This window comes from Cavia porcellus, unplaced genomic scaffold (genome assembly GCF_034190915.1).
Source record: "Cavia porcellus strain 051 isolate PalLab524CR breed Dunkin Hartley unplaced genomic scaffold, mCavPor4.1 scaffold_14, whole genome shotgun sequence".
In the NCBI taxonomy this organism is placed as follows: domain Eukaryota; kingdom Metazoa; phylum Chordata; class Mammalia; order Rodentia; family Caviidae; genus Cavia; species Cavia porcellus.
Window position 1 is genome coordinate 17,477,728 of NW_026947497.1, and position 20,056 is coordinate 17,497,783.

Sequence of the window (20,056 nt, forward strand, 5' to 3'; positions counted from 1 at the left end):
GGCAACAATCACATGATACTTGAAAAGAGAAACAAAAGAGATAAGCCATACCTTCACCAGGCTTTCTGTCTGAAGGTAATTTCTATTGTGCATAAACAAAGGAATCCAATACAGCTGGTTATATCAGTGAATTCATGAAGTGAATTCAGTCTTTGGGGGAGCTGCGGCAGCTAGAACTTATACAGCAGCTATGAAAGAGGAAGGAACCATGCAGGCAGAGTAATCCAGATAACTTCATAGGGCTGTCTATCTGACTTAATACAATCTGTAAAGATGTCATTTACATAAACCAGTAAAATATTGCTGCATATGTGAAATAAGAAAACATGACCCAAAAAAAGAAAAAGTCAGGCAAAAGAGCAGATCTGAGTTAAAAAGATAGCAAAATTATTAACACCTTACAACTTATCAACTAATTTAACTACTTTTATCATATATAGTAATTATATTATATATAATAGTTATATAATATGTAATATATAATATACGATAGGAATGGCGGCTTACTAGAGGGCTGGGTGCAGAGTCTTTGCAGAGAAATCAGATCAGATGCTAGAATATGACAACATGGAGAGGGCCAGAGTAATGGATAATGATTCTTATTAACCAAGGCGGAAACCAAAGGGAAAAATAAAACTAGGAAGAGGAAGGAAAAGCACGGGTGGAGAGCTGATGTGACCAGAGACCGGTTCCGGCTGTACTAGGCACGCCCGGAGGATCTAAGGTCATGCTCAGACCACAGCTGCCGATAATGAGAGTCTGCGAATCCCAGCCCTTAACAGGAGGATGCGGCACAGTGAGCAGTGGATCCAATGGGAAAAGCTGTATTGGCTCTCGGTGACTGCTGGAAATTAAGACCTGGGGTCCCGCAAAGCAGCCAAAGCCACCTGGCTGTGCTGGAGGAGACTGTGAGAGGCTCCTGGGCTCTGAAGCCGGACACCATGCAGTTTTCTGACCAATCCACACTGTGCTGGGAATGCAGTGAAGACATGTGGCACAGTGTGCAGTGGACCCAAGAGGAAGATCTGCACTGAGTCCCAGTGAGTACTAGGGACTGGGTCCCACAGCTGCTGTCACTGGCTGGAGGACATCTTGGAACTGGGTAGAGCCCAGCGCCACATTGGCATCAGTGACACAGTGAGGACTGGTGGAGGACATCTTGGAGTTGGGCAGAGCCCGGTACTGTGGTGACATCAGATAGTCACCCCTGGCACAGAGAGGTCTGGTGGAGGACATCTTGAAATTGGGCAGAGCCTGGCGCTGCGGTGGTATCAGATAGTCCCCCTACTGCAGAGAAGTCTGGTGGAGGACATCTTGAATGTGGGCATAGCCCTGTGCTGCGGTGACATCAGTCAGCCGCTCCTGGTGCAAGAAGAACTGGTGGGATCTGCTGGGGCTGAATCACGCCTCTGGTTGGGACCCAATAAGCAGATACAAAACTGTTGTGACTGTGATGTCCACAAGGTGCAGCCTAACTTGTGGATTGACTGGCACAGAGGCTGGAGGCTAGCCTGCACCATCACTGCATCCCCACCTACCTCAGATAACAGCAAATTGGGGAGGGCAGCAAAAACTCCAGTCAGCATGCTACAGAAAGACCCTAAGCAATACGGAGAGGATCAGAGACCCCCAGGGACCCCCAGGATGCACCAGTCTGAAAGAAACCAGACACATGACAAGAGGTAGAAATAAAAAAAAAAAAACCTCCAGCTGCCAAACCTGGGAAAATAAGCCCAGGAGAGGTAAATACAGAAGAGAACTAGCACAGTAATCATCCAATACTAGACACAGCATCAGCCGATATAAAGAAATATCTTCATGACCTCATAGATGAATTTAAAACTGTACTTCTGATCCAAGTGAGGCAAGATATAAAGAGATTAATTAAAGAAATCATAAGCCCCTCCCAAGAGAACACAGATGGAAGAACGGAGGAAATCAGAAAAGAGAAACCTCTGATGAAGAATTTAAACATAACCTAAACTATATGAAACAGATCCAAAGAGATTACCAGGAAACTAAAAACTCCATTGAAAACTGGCAAAATTCCTTGACAGAAACTAAAGTTAGACTTTTGATACTTGAAGAGAGAATTATGATATATGATAGTGAAAGAAAAGACCTCTTAAAAATAACAAGGAAACAGAAAGAAACAATTCAAAGGCTGGAGGATGACAAAAGGATACATAACTTAAGAATAAAGCACGTGAGCAAGGAAGCAGGAGTAACCAAAAATGAACTACAAAGAATATTCACAGATATGTTAAAGGAAAACTTCCCAAGCATAGGAAAAAGAAATGATATCCAGATAAATGAGGCATACAGAACTCCTGCCACCTACAACCAAAATAGATCTACACCCAGACATATAATAATCAAGATTCCAGAAATTCACCAAAGAACAGAATACTAAAAGCAGCCAGAGAAAAGAAGCAGCTTACCTACAATGGGAAAATTATCAAAATAATGACAGACTTATCAACACAAATTCTAAAATTGAGAAGGTCCTGGGGAGAAATTATCCAAACCCTGAAAGACAATAATTTGCAACCAAGACTGATAAACCCAGAAAAATTCTTTCTCAAAATTAATGGAGAAATAAGATCTTTCCAAGACAAGGAAGAACTGTGCGAGTTCATGGCCACCAACCCAACCCTACAGAGAGTGCTGAAGGACATTCCAGAGAGAGAGAGGAAGGGATACTAGGATCCCAGCAACAGTGGCAGAGAGGCCTCAATGAACGGGGAAGACAGTGGAATGCGGGAGTAAAGTGGACAAATTATATCAGTAAAGTGGAGTAGCAGACATGAGGCAGAGATGGTAAGCTATAATCTTTAATATAGATAGCTTTGATACACTAAAAAAAGGCAGAGGTCATTGTTAATAGTGTTTCAGGATTTAAAAGTCATAGTAATCTTATCGCTCTGTTTAGTTTGAATTTATTTTGTTCTGGTCTGTCCACTCATATCAGATTTGAGGGCACAAACATCTAACCCAAAAATAGCTATGGTAACTATTTTTAATTTCCTAGTAACTTAAACTGAAATCCTGTATTACTTACATTGTCTCACTATGACTGATCTTATTTGAATCTGAGTTGTTAGACCTCAGTTTTGCTTTGGCTGATTTTATTCAAATTTGATATCAGAGTATCAAGTCTAAAAGTAGAGGCAACTACTCTGAAGATGACAAGATGCAAAAGATATCCATACTGGTTTTGATTATTAACAGCTCTCAAGTCCTACAATGTTTCCAAATTTATGTTTTTATAAAAATAGCTATATAATACTATGCTTAACTATATTAAGTCTGATGATGTGGACAAGTCTATTGAAAATAACAAGAGAAAGCATAGTAACTACGGTAGATCACCTAATATTATGGTCTTATGTGTCTTTCATTGCATGTTTTTCTAACACTCTGTTTTGCTGTCTTGTTATTATTTGTTTTTCCCAAAAATACAGAGAGGATAGATACATATGTAGAAATTTACAGATGGGAAGAATTTTTTAAACTCTTTACAAGAACAGATTACATAATGCAAGATGTAATGAACAGATACTCTGAAGAAGAAGAGACATAAGAAACCCAAGGCTAATTCTGGAGCATTATGATATAAAATCTAGCAATACTATTATTCACTGATCAGAGTGATAGTAGTCTAGTCTCTTTAAGTTCAATTTTAGCATATGTAAAGATAAGGACAGCTACTACGAAAAGAATGAGGGTCACTATTGGAGTCATTATTGTCTTTCCCAATGTCAGATCTTGAAGACCTAAAAAGCCTTCATCATCCTGTAACAATTTGATTAGTTCTATAATATGCAGTATGTACTCAATGTGTATGATGATGGGGACAACTATTTGGAAGAAAACTAGAGACAATTAGATAAACAGTGAAGATCTCCTGTGGACTTGCTTTGAAATCTGTATTTCTTTAAATTGTTTCTTTTTGAACTGTTTTGATATGCTTAATATTACCCTCTTTAAGATAAAAAACAAGTGTGTAGGACTGATAACCATATTACTAAGTTTTTGTTGGATCATTGAGCAGAACTGTTGGCAGTGTCACTATTTGAATGCCACTATTTGAATATCACTTTACATACTTTAATTTTGTAACCTGAACAACTATTTCTAAGATGACAAAATGTAACTTATCAATTGGTGATTTCTTACTGTTTATTTTTCTGTAATTCTGTATTATTTCTACCTTTCTTCTCCATTTTTTGTTTCTTTCTCTTGAAATAAAAAATATATGATATAATAATTATAGCTTATACAATAATTATATCAACTATTTATATCAACTTATCTAACATACATATAGTTAGAATTTCAGAAGGAAAAGGGAAGGAATAGAATAAACATTTTAAGATACATTGACCAACATTTTTGCAAATTTATTAAAAGAAACTATAAATAAATTTATAGTTCCAGAAGAAAAAAAGTCAAAGTAAAATGAACATAATTAAACCCTTGCTGTTGTACTGATATCAAACTGGTAAAAAAGTGTTAAAGAGGGAATCTTAAAAGTAGGAAGAGAATAAAGACGGGTCACATTCAGGGGAGTGATGAAAATGTATGGCAGATTTCTCATCAGGACTGTGCATGCTAGAAGACAATGAATTTACTTTTCTAGAGTAGTGACGGGCAAATAAAGTTGTCAATTTAAATTTCTATAACTACCAAAAAATTCTTTAAAAATGAGAGTAGGTCAAAATAGACAAGATTATTGTATAGTTAGGATATTAAAAGGATCTAGAATTTCAAAAAAATTTTAAAACTTGCAGTGTTACTATTGTCTGAAATAGTAGAGATAGAATAATATTGGCAAAGGACAGACAAATAGATTAATTCAACAGAAATAACCATTCAGAAATAGAAATTTTTGTATAATCAATTGATTTTTCAGTGTAGGTATAAAATTCAGTGAGAGGGCTCAGGGATGTAGCTCAGCAGCACAGCACCTGCCTGGCAAGTGTAAGACCGTGAATGTGATTCCCAGTACAAAAACAAAACAAAAAACTAAAAAGCAAAGTTTAGTGAGAGAAAGAAATAGTCTTTTCAGCAAATTGTACTAGAGTAACAGTTATTCATATGGAGAAATAAATCTCAGCCCTTACATTATTCCGTACAGGACCCTCTAGTGCTCTTTCCCATCAAATCCGAACACTGGTATTGCTGGTTGTAAGGGAGGAAAAGCAGTGCTGGCCTTCCAACCCTAAAGTCCAGTGTGCACTGTGGGCTAGCTTCCAACAGGGTCAACAATGAATAAAAACTACAACAAACATTATACTGTACACAAAACTAATTCAAAATAAGAAATGGACCTAAACTTAGGAGCTAAATTCATAAAACTTTTAGAAGAAAAGAGAAAATCCCTATGACCATAAAGTAGGCCAAGCTCTATAAGATAAGATATAAATTATAATCCATAAATGAAATATTTAATGAACTACACATTATGAAAATTAAAACTTTCAGTTTTCAAAAAGCATTATTGTGAAGACAATGAAAAGAAAATTCACAAAATGGGAGAAAATGTTTGTAAATGTATCTGACACAAGGGCTTTGTGTGTGAGTGGGTGTGTGATAAGGACATTCTGTAACTTAGTAAATAAGTTGACAATATAATTAAGAAATAGGTAAAAGATTGAACATTTCATAAAAAATAATGTGAATGGCTGACAAGCTCATAAAATACTCAACACTACTGTCATTAGGAAAATGAAAATTAAAACTGTCATTAAGTAGCATTATATACCAATTAAGCTGTCTTAAATTGGAAAGACTAACAATTCCAAGTGTTGGTAAAAATGTAGAAAAAGTGGAGCTTTAATACATTGCCAAAAAGATGATAAAATATCGTATCTATTTTGGATAATACCTTGGCCATTGCTTAAATATATAAGCACAGTGCTCACGTGTCTAAAAATAACAATATATTGTGGGTTATAAAATATACAATGTAAGTTGTATGAAGATTGTAACACAGGAATGAAAATGGTAATACCCTTGAAATTCATTTTACATACAAATGAGCAGAATACTATTTCCAAATAGACTGTGATAAACATTATATATTATAAATCTTAAAGCAACTACTTATAATAGTCTAACTATAATAATCACAGTACAAATTATAGGAAACTGAAAAAATTCAGCCTGAAAAAATGGCAAAAAGAGCAAAAAGGAATAATAGCAAATAATATAATAAAAGCAGTGGTAAAATTGAAAAGACCAAGATGATAAGCTTATATCTAACAATATTAATGATTACAGTACCTCTATGTGTTCTGAAAACTCCAATTGATAGTAAGAGTTTAACAGATGGAATATAAACACAAAACTCACTTGTGTGCTATCTGTATTTATATAATTTAAGTGTAAAAGCGCAAGTATGTTAAACATAAAAGGTTGGAAAACATTCTCTTCTCAACAAGATCCATAAAAAAGCTGGAGTAGTCATAAAATAAACATCAAGATAAAGAGTATTACCAGAGATTAGAAGCAAAGATTAACCAGAGATAAAAGTAAAAAGATGAACACATGAAGACGATCACTGTAAATTTGTATGTTCACATTAAACACCTTCAAAAGACACAAAACAAATGTGAACCAAAAAAAAGGCAAACCCACGATTATAGCTGTATATTTCAACATTCTTTTCCCAGTAATTGATAGGCAAATGGTAAAAAAAATAGCAGCATACTTATTCATCTCGTGTATATATTTCAAACCCACCAAAAGAGACCATCTGCTCAGTCATAAAACAAATAGTATTTCTAAAAATTAAAATAAAATTACATATGCAGTCTAACTACAACTTAAAGAAACACACAACTGAAAGATAAGTAAAACTACATAAGATTTAAAAATTAAATAACATAATTTTGCAAATTAAATGACATATTTTTACATAATCATCATACTATATCAAGAAATCATAAAGAGAAAAGAAAAATATTTTGAGTTGGGTAACAATAAAAGAAAAATGGATAAAATTTTTTTAGATGCATCTAAATCTGAGATTATGGGGCAAACTAAAGTTCAGTTACTAATATAAGAAAAACCTACTGTTCTATCAAGAAAATAGGAGAAAGGGAATAACAAAAATAAGAGCAGAAAATAAACTTCAAAACAGAACTCAATATACACAGAGGGCAGCTCTGTAAAAAAAAATCCATGAAATTGATCAATCACTAGGTTTTTAGATCAAGAAAGAAAATAACACGTATGACAAGTGTCAGGAATTAAAAAAGAGATCACTAAAAAACTTACAAATATTAAAAGGATAAGAACTTTTGTCAATAAATTTGACAAGTTGGATTTATACAAGCAAATGCCAAGTTAACACAGATTAACTGACCAAAAGAGAACTAGCTCAAATATGATCATATCTATGCATCAAATAAATTAAATTCATAATTAATTTTTTCCAAAAATAAAACTATGGAAAATTCAGTAGAAATTTTTGCAAATGTTTAAAGGAAATAATACCAACCCCAATTTTACCCAAATCCCTTCAAAAACTAGAGGAAAAGTAAGCACTTTCCAAGTCTTTTTATTAGACTCACATTATCGTGATATCAAAGCTAGAGATGTTAGAGAAAGATCAATACTTCTCATGAAAATAATTGCAAAAGTCATTAATAGAAAATTTAGCTATATACACAGAAGATAATACTCAAAGACTGAGAAAAGTTTGGTTTCTAGAGAAGCAAGGCTGATTAAACATTTTAATTATTTTTTTCATTTGTAATTTTATCAGAAATAAAGGAGAAAAATCATACAATTTCTTAAAAACATAGATGTAAGGAATTTAACAACATAGTGTTTAGCACAAAAGGACTACGAAATTGACTTAAACTTCTTCACCTGAAGGATATCTATGAACCTATATTTTACATCCTACTTAATGACAGCTGCTCAGAGCGAGAACTAAAATCTCTGCAGAGCTCTATTAAACATTGCTCAAAAAGCAACAGATAGTACAAGTCACGAAAGAGAAAAGCAAGGCACAAGCTGTGAGATGAAAGGAAGGGAGCTGTCTTTGGTTGACAACATAATCATTTACAAGAACAATCCCAAGGAACATATCTTTAAAAGCTGCTAGTTCGAGTTCATGCTAATGTCAAAAACTTAATTACTTCTTTATTAGAAATGAACAGTTGCAAATTAGCATTAAATAATGCTATTTCCAATATCTACATATAAAATACTTTGAGGTATGAAGCTGGTATACTGACAATTACAAAATATTTGTAAGAAAAAATTAAGAAACTTGAAAAAATGGAGATGATTCACAAGACTCAACGTGCAATTTTCTTCAAAGAAAGTGGCCTAAGCCAAAGTATTGGGTTTACTCACGTGTGCGCGCACACACACACACACACACACACACACACACACCTAACACAATCAGTACACGTAACAGGAAGCTGTGATTACAACATTGATGGGGAAATGTAGAGATTCCAGAGTGGCCTAAACTGTTTTAAAAAAGAATAAAGTTGGAGAGCTTAAGCTGGCAGATTTCAAAATGTATTTTAAAGGTTATTATAAAGTGTGATGTTAGAAAAAGGATGTGTAAATAGATTTTTGATATTTTGGCAAAGGTGGCAAGCTCCTTCAATGGGGAATACAAATGTTTTCAACAAATAGTGTTGGAAAAATGTAGTGTCCATATAGGAACAAGTTGATTTCTATAATTATTTTCTATCACATTACAAATGAATTCAGAATGAAAGAACTCAACTTTAGATAAAAATGGCAAAATTTCTAGGAGGAAATATCAAAGGACACCTGTGTGATTTTACAGTAGGAAAGATCTGGTAGGTTATAAAGCAAGAACCACATGAAAGTTAGAGTTGTCGAAAATTAAAAACTTCTGCTCTCAAAAAAATGCGACAAAGAAAATGAAAATTCAAAACGGACTGGAAGAAAATAGTATAAAACTTTTACCTGACAATTCTTGTATCCAGAATTTAGGAGGAACTCACACCTTAATAACAATAAAGAAAGTGACCTAATAAAATTTGAATATTTGAACAGACTCTTGACCTAGTGAGTGGCTAAAATGATGCTTGATATCATTAGCTGTAGGAGACGGCACCACTAATAGCCTCCAAGCTATATTTAAATGCTCTTTTAAACTTCGCTTAGTTTAGATTTTTTGAGTGTTTTTCCTTAGTTTAAAGTAAATTTGTCTTGAAGTGCGTTATATTTTAATACAGAATAGTACATAAATCAAAGTGTCAGCTTAGAGTTTTCACAAAATGAAAACATTTGTCTAATTAGTACCCCGCATTAACCAACACTGAGGAACTGATTACTACACAAATGTCCACAGTTGTTAACTCTCAAAAAATTCTCACCATTCTAAGCCCGCATTTCCATCAGCCCAGTCAGCTTCAAACAACAGCAGCAACAGGTCCTGCCCAAGCTCTCCATTTCCCACAGGACAAACTACTTCAACTGTGAGGGGAAGGCGTGCTGTCCAGTGTCCAGTGTCCAGTGGAAATAGTTGAAACCTAGAATGATTGTAGACTTGTGACCATCAAAAATATGAAGAAAAAAACCAGTGAATTAGTACTAGAATGACAAACAAGAGACAAAGCTGAAAAGAACAAATGAATATGTATTCTAACTGGCTTGTAACGACCATTTGAAAATGTTCCCCTCAGAAGAAAATTGACTGGATCTTGGATGGAGATTGAAAATTTCATCTGTCTGATCACTGGTTTTCAAAAACGTGTTAAGACAAAACTTTGCCAAGTTCTTCTCTGACTGTAGTATGTGCCTTGAATTCTCTAATTATGTTTCTGATGCTTCATATGTGCATATTATGAATATTTATTTACATTGTATGATTGTAGACTTTCCCAATGGTATCTACTCCCTGAAAATTAATTAGGGACTTTCTAGTTCATCCTGGAAGATGGATGAGATAGTATTTATTAGTAGTCATTTTCTAAATACTAATTTCATATACAGTATTGAGTATTTCCTATTGTTCAATAACACACACCTTTCTAACAAATCATTGTTTTTTCTCAATTTAACCTATTTCACAGGAACTTTTGATTTCCCAGTCCAATTGTGGTAATTTTATTCTTTCTGTTTCTGATAGATATGTTTTTTCTGTTTCTTGTAGTTGAAATCTTCCTCATTCATACACTAGGGGAAATACTTTATTTGTGAATGATTTGAAGCTAAAGGATTTGTCAGATTAAGTAAGGTCTTTTTCAAGGTTCATATCCCACACAATAAGCTTATCCTAGAAAGCAGAGAGAAAATTAGGTGATGGGACAAGGGTTAGTTATTAAATTAAAAATTATTTATCTGTATGTCAATATCAATATATCTATAAAGGTATAACAATATCCTAGAATAAGTTAGAACCTGTTTTAGTACATTTGTTCAGAGTAAAATTTTCAATTATATATACTTCTATTTATTTTTCCCTCTATGTATACATGAAGAAATACATGAATGAAATCATATTTTTTTAAAAAATTAAACCTACATTATAAAAACATGTATATCCGTATCTATATATTTTATCTATCTATCTATCTACCTATCTATCTATCTATCTATGGATAGATAGATGTTTTCTCTATGATTATTCATACATATACTCCAGGTAGATTGTGCTACTAGTGATCTTGAATACTTTCATGTTTCTTAAATGCTTAACCTAAATTATTAATGTTTTGTTAATAGAGTCCTCTCTTCTATTGATTCTTAGTAACAATTATTTTTTTGTCTCTGAGTTTAGCATTGATAAAGTTTGAACAGAATGCTAAAGTTTTCTGCGAACTAAATTTTTTCATCAAACTAATTTACTCCTAAATTCTATCCCTCTAAGGCTTGAACATCAATTGAAGAAACTTGAGCCCTGCCTATATCTTTCAAAACACTTGATGTGGTTGGTTTGAATTGGGGTCCAAATGTACTCTTCGCTAAATTATTTTCCTATTCCTTCAGGATACAGATAAATATGGATATACATTAGATATACATGTAGATAGCCCTATACCACACACACACACACACACACACACACACACACACACACACACAGACACACACACACTCCTAACTCTGTGCAATGTTTTATTCTGCCAATGAAAAGTATATGGTATATCACCATATCGACTGACAAAAACTTTGTATTCAAAGTTAGAAATTCTACAGGAGGAAAAGAAAATATTCTAGGGTAGGTTAGATAAGTAACAGCAACCTCTCTACAGCTATAGAAGCTAGGAAATATAAAGCAGGGGTTTACAGTCTTGGGTGGATTGAATGAGAGGCAAAGCACTGGCTGTGCTGTGCTGGAACATTAACCTTCACCTCAGCTATTCAAACCATGATCTCCGTGAACCAAACCTAACTACTACCTATTTTTGTATGACCTGTGAGCCAAGAAAGGTTTTTGTATTTTTAAATAGTTCAAAATTATAAAACAATAATTTTTTGTGACATTGAAAATTATATGACAGTTCAAATTTCAGTGGCTGAAAATAGTTTCACCAGTATAGAGCGATACCTGTCTATGTACATATTGTTTATGGCCACTTTTGAGTTACAAGAGTAGAACTGGGTACTTGTAACAAAGACAAAGTTACTGCAATATTAAGATACTTATAATCTTGCCCTTTTCAGGTAAAACTTGCTGATTCCCAGACTTGACAGTTCAGATCAATGGTTGGCATGCGTGTTATATGTTTTACTTAAAAGATGTATCAGTTGTTTCTTTCTAAAGTGAAACCTCAGTATTCAGGTTTAATTGCAGTGTTGGCAGTTAGTGACACAAAAGTGGGTTTGGGGTTGCAGTATGGGCCCTGACTCTAAAAAGTTTGCCATCACTGGTCTGGGCAATGCTTTCCAGTGTTTAATGTGCATGTGACATACTCAGTGTTTGTCTTAGTTACTTTTTACTCGTCGCTGAGACAAAATACCTGATGCCCAAGTTGGGAAAGGTAAGGTTTATTTCTTACAGTTTTTGGAGGTTTCAGTCCACACTCAGTTGACTCCAAGGCAGGCAGTTATGGCTGGGCTGCAGTTCATGCGGCTGCAAACAGCAAACAGGAACCAGCAAAAAGCAAGACACACCTTCTTCCTGCCATTACATCACATCCTGGCTCCACCCCTTTGTGGGTGGAGCACTGACATCATCAATTCAAGCACTATACAAATGAACAATGCAAAGTCATGAGGCCTGGGGGACACAGACATAAACCATGACAGTGTTCATGTGAAAATGTAGATTCTGATTCAGCTGGGGCTGCATGTCTGCACTTAGATGAGTGCCCAGCTTATAGGGAGGGTCCTGCTGGCCTGACTGTGCTTTAAGTAGCAAGGGCCTAGTGCAGGGTCACCATGCTTAGTTTGCAAAGGGCCAAATAATACACGTTTCAGGATTTGTATGCTGTACATGGTCTTCTTTTTAAACAACTGCTCAATTCTTCAAGAGGAAATTAGACATAGACAATACATGAAAAAACAAATGGTGATTCCAATAAACTTTATTAGCAGAATCAAGTGCTGTGCTGGCAAATTCTTACCAATTGTTGGAAGACAGTACTGTGTTGGTACAGGGTGTCCACTAAGAAATAGGCACTGTCCTCCATTCAGCTTCCTTATTTGTCCCAGTAATAGTAATGCTAATGATAACAATAAGCTTTTATTTGGTGATTATTATATGCTCAGCTCGATGCTAAGCACTCCGTATTTTCACATTTCATGCCCTGAACATTTACAGGAAGCAGACTCTAGCACCATTCTCATTTATACATGAAGAAACTGAGCTTTGGAGAACAAGAATTTATCCAAAGCTGCCTCAGCAAATCAGTGGTAGACCTAGGATTTTACATCACGCAGAGTTATGATGATTGTGGATAGGACGAGGACACTCAGTGAGTGTCCTTGAGCTTGGAGCCCAGCTGTAGCTAAGCCATCCTCCAGCATGAGGCCTTGGGTTAGCAGAGGTAACAATAAAAGCGAACATCTATTGGGCCAACACTAAATGTCACAACACTGGGAGTCTGACTCAAGGAAGGCAGAGTTTTCTATGTTACAGCAGATTTCACAACTGCATTGCACATTGTGGAACATAAATACAGAAAGATTTTACAAAACTCATGCATTATACCCCTGGATTTCTCACTGGTCCACAAATGAAATTGCTTTACTTCATAATTGTGTGTTTTAAGCAATAAATAGTAAGGCATTCTGCCTTCCCTGTGTACTCTAGCATTTTTAATTATACAACACGTATCCCTTGTAACATTGGGGACTAAAATTAATTTTTTTCCAAATTTTTCTAGAACTTTTCCATCTCTTTTATAGATACAATTACTAAAATAGAGATTAGACCTTCATTCTGGCATTGAATATCAGGTTGATTCTGTATGCTGTAATTTATGTGTAAATTAATACCTGTAGGCAAGGTATGTAGGTAAGGTATGTGTAAGATAATAGAGATTAATAGAAAACTAAGAACAAATAGTATGAGTAAAAATGATTTGGAAAACATTTTTCAGGGTCTTAGACACAATATCTATATTATAGATAAATATGGAGATGAACAATTGTGTTATTTTTATGAATCATCTGTTGAAAAACAACATAAGCTTGATGACTAACAGTAATTATCATTTTATGAGCAACAAGTGTAAGTTATGGGGTAAGGAGAAATAGAAAAAGTTTTCTACGTCCTAAAAATCTATCATCTCAACTTTTTAGATGGAGCTCTACATTAAAATATGACATTGACTATGAGTTCACACAGGATCATAAACTTTTTAAAATGTTTTAAAATTTATTTTGTTTTTTCTATTAGTACATAATGGACACATTCATCATGGGGGGTTTTTACATGTACTTAACACATTTTGATTTTTCTTTTATCACTCTCGCTTCCCTTCCCACTAACTCTTATACTGGGAAGTAGAAAGAACTTGTTCAAACGGGAAGGGAAACAAGAGATGGGGTGAGGGAGGGAGGGAAAGAAGAAAAAAGAGATTTAAAGAGGAAAAGGAGATAAAGAAAAGAATCAAATGGAAGGTCACTGACTCTTCCAGCCAGAACTTTGGCTAATCTAAGTTAGCCATCTCACGCTGTGCCCCTAAGCTGTCCTAGTTACTTTCCTGATTGCTGAGACACAGTCGCCCACACCCACGACTAAAGGAGGAGACTCAGAGACACAGCTCATGACAGGCTAGCACCAAGGCAGAAAATAACATGGCAGAGAAGAAGCTGCTTACATCTTTGAGGCCCCAGAATTGGAAAGATAAAGGAGGAGATCAGGGAGGAGCTGGAGAGGGTGATGTACCCTTGTAGATCACTGCACAGGTGACCCACCTCCTCCACTCAGGTACTGCTTCCTGACAGTAACTCAGTTCTGGACCCATCCATGTACCAATCTCCGCCATGATCCAGTCACCTTTTGATCACATGACAATTTGAAGAACCTTTCCGATCCAAACCATAGCATAAATATAAATCTAAATTGATTAAGTAAAAGTTTTTGAGACAGAGTCTTGCTGTGTAGTTCAGATTGGCTTCAAATTCACTATGTATTTGAGGCTGGTAATGATCTCACAGGATTCTCCTGCCTCAGCCTCCGGAGAGCTGGGAATCCCGGTGTGTGCCACCATTCCTGGATAATTAAGTAAAATTCTTAAAGCCACTTTCTTCTACACAAGCATATTGGAGGTTTTCTCATGAATCTGGAAATATGTATTAGTTTCCCATGGCTTTTGTAATAAAGCAGCACAAATTAGGTGACTTAAAACCACAGAAATGTATTTATATGTCTTACAGATTTGGAGGTCAAAAACCCATAATTGAAGTGTGACCATTCTCTCCTTTTGAGGCTTTAGGGAGGAAGACTTCTTTCCTTTTCCATTGCTTGTATTGATGACCAGTAGTCCTTGGTGTTCCTTGACTTCTAGCTGAATTACCCCATCTCTGTCTCCTTCCTAGTGCATTTTCTCTGTCTTTGTGCCTTTCCATGGCTGTCTTCTTTGGAGAGCTCCAGTCACATCGTATTATGGATCCAGCCGACTTCAGGATGACCTTGTCTTATCTAATACATCTTCAATAATTCAATTTCTAAATAAGATTGTGGTCTGAGGCACTGAGTGTTAGGACTTCCACATATTTTGGGAAGGATATATTTCAACATATTGCAGAATATAAGGATGTAAAGATACCATAGTTTTCCATGCCTGTCTTATAGTATAGAGCAGAAGATGTATCTATATGTATCTATCTGTAGCTATATCAATACTACTGGCAGCACCTTTCTAAAAGTGATGGGTGAAGGAAAGCATTGACGTTTGAACCAGGCTATGAAGGACAAATCAAAATTCACTATAGAACAAAGGATGCCAGATGGGGGGACCCATTAGACAAATAGGGAACATATTTGGACAAAGGCATAAAAATAAAAATGAATACATAAAGTGTTTATTTGCCATGGTTAATGCTAGCTAATATAGTGACTTCTGATTAACTATTAGTGCATATCATTGACTCAAAATCTGAAAGTAGAAAAACTATTATCTCCACTCAAGCAATCAAAATTACAATTCAGTCCATAACCCTAACTTTAGAGAGTTTGGTAGTTCTACGCTGATGCTATTTGAATCTATTTTAAATATCCTAAGTATGAGTTAGCACATATTAAAGCAAACTATATTAAAGTGGCAAAGAATATTTGGTTGAATGCCAAAGAATATTTGGTTGAGTGTCTCACCTATCTTAATAAAGTTATTAATACCTCTGAGTTAAATTCACACAAATATATCTACAATTGTAGGTATGATTTTGCAGTTTTATTTATTCAACCAAAGCATGATTAATGTGTTCTACTATTTCTTAATAATAGCTTTTAATTTATTACCAAATTAGTAGTATAATATTACTTTGATAGTATTACTTTATTAGAAAATATTTGGCAAGATTTCTCAGACCAATCATGAATATCCAGCAGAATATGTCCAAAAAGATATTTAAGAAAATGTTAATTACCAGAGGAATATTTATTAGTATAAATTGCACTTTCTCTAAGTGAATTGCTTGTATTTGGAGAAATAATTTCGTGTAGGTATCTGCTGCCACCAGACTGTGCACTGTAACTTGCTTATCTTTGGTGACGTTTGGACTGTCTGTGTGTTCTTGGCAGCTTTTCTCAAGCGCTGGCCAGGGTCACCTTATACAATGGCCATTAGTCAAGCACAAGGAAGCATAAACAATGTTTGTGAGTCATTTTTCCACTTTTACCCTGTAAATTAAAAGCATAATATCACAAATTTGTGAACAATTAGACCAAAGATGATTCTGTATGCATTCTGTACCTCACTAAATGAGAATCTAGTAGGTGGCAAGAAGAATACTCACAATTCTGTTTAATTGGTTATTACATAAGGAAAACTGAAGTTATTTAAAAGTAGGCAGATACTCTTAGAGTCCCCTTAGGTCCTGAACACAAAATAGAGCAGGTCCTAACCTGTATGGAAATAATGTTTTATCTTCTTGCATTTGACTTCCTTCTTGTGATGTATGATAGTTTGTGTGTAGGATGCCCCTTCCTTTTCTCCAGAGGCTCCAGCCCTGCATGTGGCTTCATGGACAGGCACTGTGAGCATTGTAGGAGGCTCACTCCATGTAATGAAGTGTATGTTGTTTTTCTTGTTATTAGTCTACTGTCAGTGTATTTCATGGACGAAAGCTTTCACGCCTTCAGTTTACTAACACTAAGTTTGGTTTACTAAGCCTCCCTTCAGCATCACAACTGGATAAACGAATGTTTGGAATTTTAATTTGGATTGTTGAGCACTAAGTTAGAATTCAGTGTCGTAAGATAGGAAACAAACAGCAATTAAGGGTTTTAAAATTCTTGCATTTCTTTACTTCTGAAGGACTATTCCTTTATAAGTTGAAGTATTCTATAAAACAATAGCCCAAAGGACAGGGAGACTAGGAAGAAAGAAACAGAAAGAACTCTTTAATAGGTTCTAAGGCTCATCCAAAGATAAAGGCTAACTAGTGACACAAAATGCTGATAATATAAACTCCTTGGCATTGACTAAACAGTAGAAAAACATAAATATAGTGATTTTCATCTAAACATTGCTAAAATTTTTCCTGTAACAGGAGAAACAAAACCCCTTTATTATTCTTAGTATTCAAACTATCACCACCAGTGTGAAAAAAAGGTTTTGCATCATGTAATGTGTAATAGACACACTGTGGCTCAGGTCTGCGGGTGTATCTACAATCTATATACTTGCATCAGAAGTTAGATGACTGTTTCCTCTTCATCTGCTTGTGTCAGAATCCTGGAACCTCACAAGGAGCCGGCCTGAAACCAGGTAGATAAATGGGCTCTGTAATGGGCTTTTTCGTATTGAAGAATTCACACAAACCCCAAGAATGATCACACAGCAGTATCATCTGTATGGATGTACCATTTTCCCAACATTTCCTAGCATTTTAAAATTGACTGAGGAGATGACCGAGACAGAGGGAGTTTCCTGAGATTGTCAGTTATCAGACTTCTGGGAAGAGAAAGGAAAAGATGAGTTCTATTTGACTCACAGAGATTCACTTGCTTGTGATTCAGTCTGGGTTAGATCACCCTGCACTAGAATGCTGCCAGAACAGGTGTTATAATTCACAGCCTCAAAGTATCCTGAATCAATGACACATGGGCAAGGACTTCTTGACTTCAATGCACTTTTGGGCAGCTGTGATTCCCTGGAAAGAGAGTTTGGCAGTAGGACGTCACTCTTTTCCTCTGCTCCCAAAGAGGATGAAAGTGTAGACACAGTGGATCAAACAGTGGTTCACACAGTGGGGCACACACTGGCAGCTGGGAGACCATCTAATGATTTCTTCATTGATTGTTCACTCCTCAAATTCATGCACACCCTGGGGTTCAACGTGGGAGAGGGGAATAGGAAAAAAAATAAAAAGGGATCAAGATATATCACGGACAAGTACAAACTCTTTGTGATGAATGCGATCATCATGTATATCTAACAAGTACCTATAAACTTAATTAATTAGAGACATTAGAGGACTTCAAAAGAAGATAATAGTCAACCAGAATGGGCATCACAATGAATCTTATTGTCTTCATAGTTGTTGCCTTGTTTTGGTTTTATTGGTCTTATTCTTTACTGTTTTGTTCAATTTTATTATAACTGATGATATAGGCAATTCTTTTTAAGATAACAAGAGGCATTATGGTAACCATTGTTGATCACCTTGTATTTTGTTTTTACATTATGTATTATTTCCATCCTTTTGATTTGACTGACTCTGTCCTGGTATGTCACATTTGGTTTTACTTTCTTCAAAAAAAAAAAAAAAGTAATAAGAACTGTGGGAGTAATAAAACCCAAAATGTGTAATTGTCATTGTACAAAAGAAAGGAAAAGAAAGTTCTCTAAAAGATATAACTGCATATATATTTAAGTGTATAAGATAGATAACCATATGACTGAGTTTTGTTGGATCATTGAACAAAACAGTTGGCAGTCTCACTGTTTGAAAGTCCCCTTTATATGCTTTAATTTTGTAACTTCAACAAATATTTCTAAGATGACAATATGTAATTAACTAGTGATTTCCTACTGTCTATCTTTTCTGAAATTCTGTATAACTTATACCCTTTTTCTGTTTTTTTTCTTTTTTCTCCTTAAATAAAATTAAAAAAAACTTAATTAAAAAAGAAAGTAACAATGTTTCTAGTACCTTGTATTCTTTAAGAAAAAGCTATATGCCATTTTCAGAGATAAAGTTAGTAAAGTATGATTTTAACAAATTTTTAAAAATATAACATTTAGTATCCATAATTTTACAAAGACACTTAATATATTGAAAAAGAACCTATTTGGAAAAATATTGCAAATAATGGCGATGATGGGAATCAGAGAAGAGACAAGAATTCACCCATTTGGAGGCCTTCCTCAGCTGACTTGGAAACTCTGTTCTTACGTACTCTGTGGAGTGCAGACAGCAGTGCTTAGAAGGGATCATGCCTAAATCTACCATCAGAACTTTGGCTCTGAGCTTAGATTATTTGCTTATAGCTCTGATCAAAAGAGAGACAACATTTACAAAGAGATACCAAGACTGCAGTCCACGGTTTCTAAAAAAACCTACAGAATAATACAATTTTTAGAACAGAATAAATAGGGATTTGGAATGATCCTTTGGAATCTATTACAAGTGGCCGGGCACCAAAAATTAACAATTTTCCAGCTGTTTGGGATGAAACAATTCTTTCTGGGATTCACATTTCACATCAGAGTTGTTTAACCAGCAAAGTGCTGAAGTGATCCAATGTGAAACCACAAGCTGAAGGTTGAGAAAACTGTTTTGTCAGAAATGTTTCTGGAATGAGACTTGAGCTTTAGTTATTTCTGTTCTGTTGGTCAGTGATGAAATGTGCTATACTCAGCCAGCTACATTATCCACAAAGGAAGCTTTACTTTGGTGGTTTAAGGTATCTTCTTTCAGAATTTTGATGTGGCAGCACATCCCTTAACAGCTCATTTCCTGAGGGATACTAAGCAAGAGCCAAACCCAGGAAAAAAGAAAAGTTTAAGATGTCTCACCTCACTGTGAACCCTTCCCACACTGCAACACAGAAGATGCTCTCATAGTCCAGCTTAAACTGCACTCTACCACAAGGCCCTAATTTATTATGCAGAGATCCAAGGGCTTATTTTTTACCAAGAAAATAAGTGAACATGTATTTGTTAGCTTGTACTCTACCTAAACATGAAACCAAAGCTTTTTGTAGTAAAACAAACTTGTTTTTCCTATAACATTTTAGACAGAGAAAATTGGAAGAGGTTCATTCACAAACAGCATTAACAACTTTTGGTTATTTGCTGGAAGTTTATGACTATGAATTTCAACTGATTTATTGAATACATTTTTGCTGGTTGTTAGTTAATGAAAAGTCAGCCATTGCTTTTTATGAGTTCATAGTCTGTAAGACAGGCATATAATATTTTCAGTTATA

General features: G+C 35.1%; 1 long non-coding RNA gene across 1 annotated transcript in view; it reads left to right on the forward strand.

Annotated features, from left to right (window-relative positions):
* LOC106029190 (uncharacterized) overlaps positions 1-20,056 on the forward strand; it is a 33,180-nt gene that overhangs the window by 12,339 nt on the left and 785 nt on the right. The window lies entirely within an intron of this gene.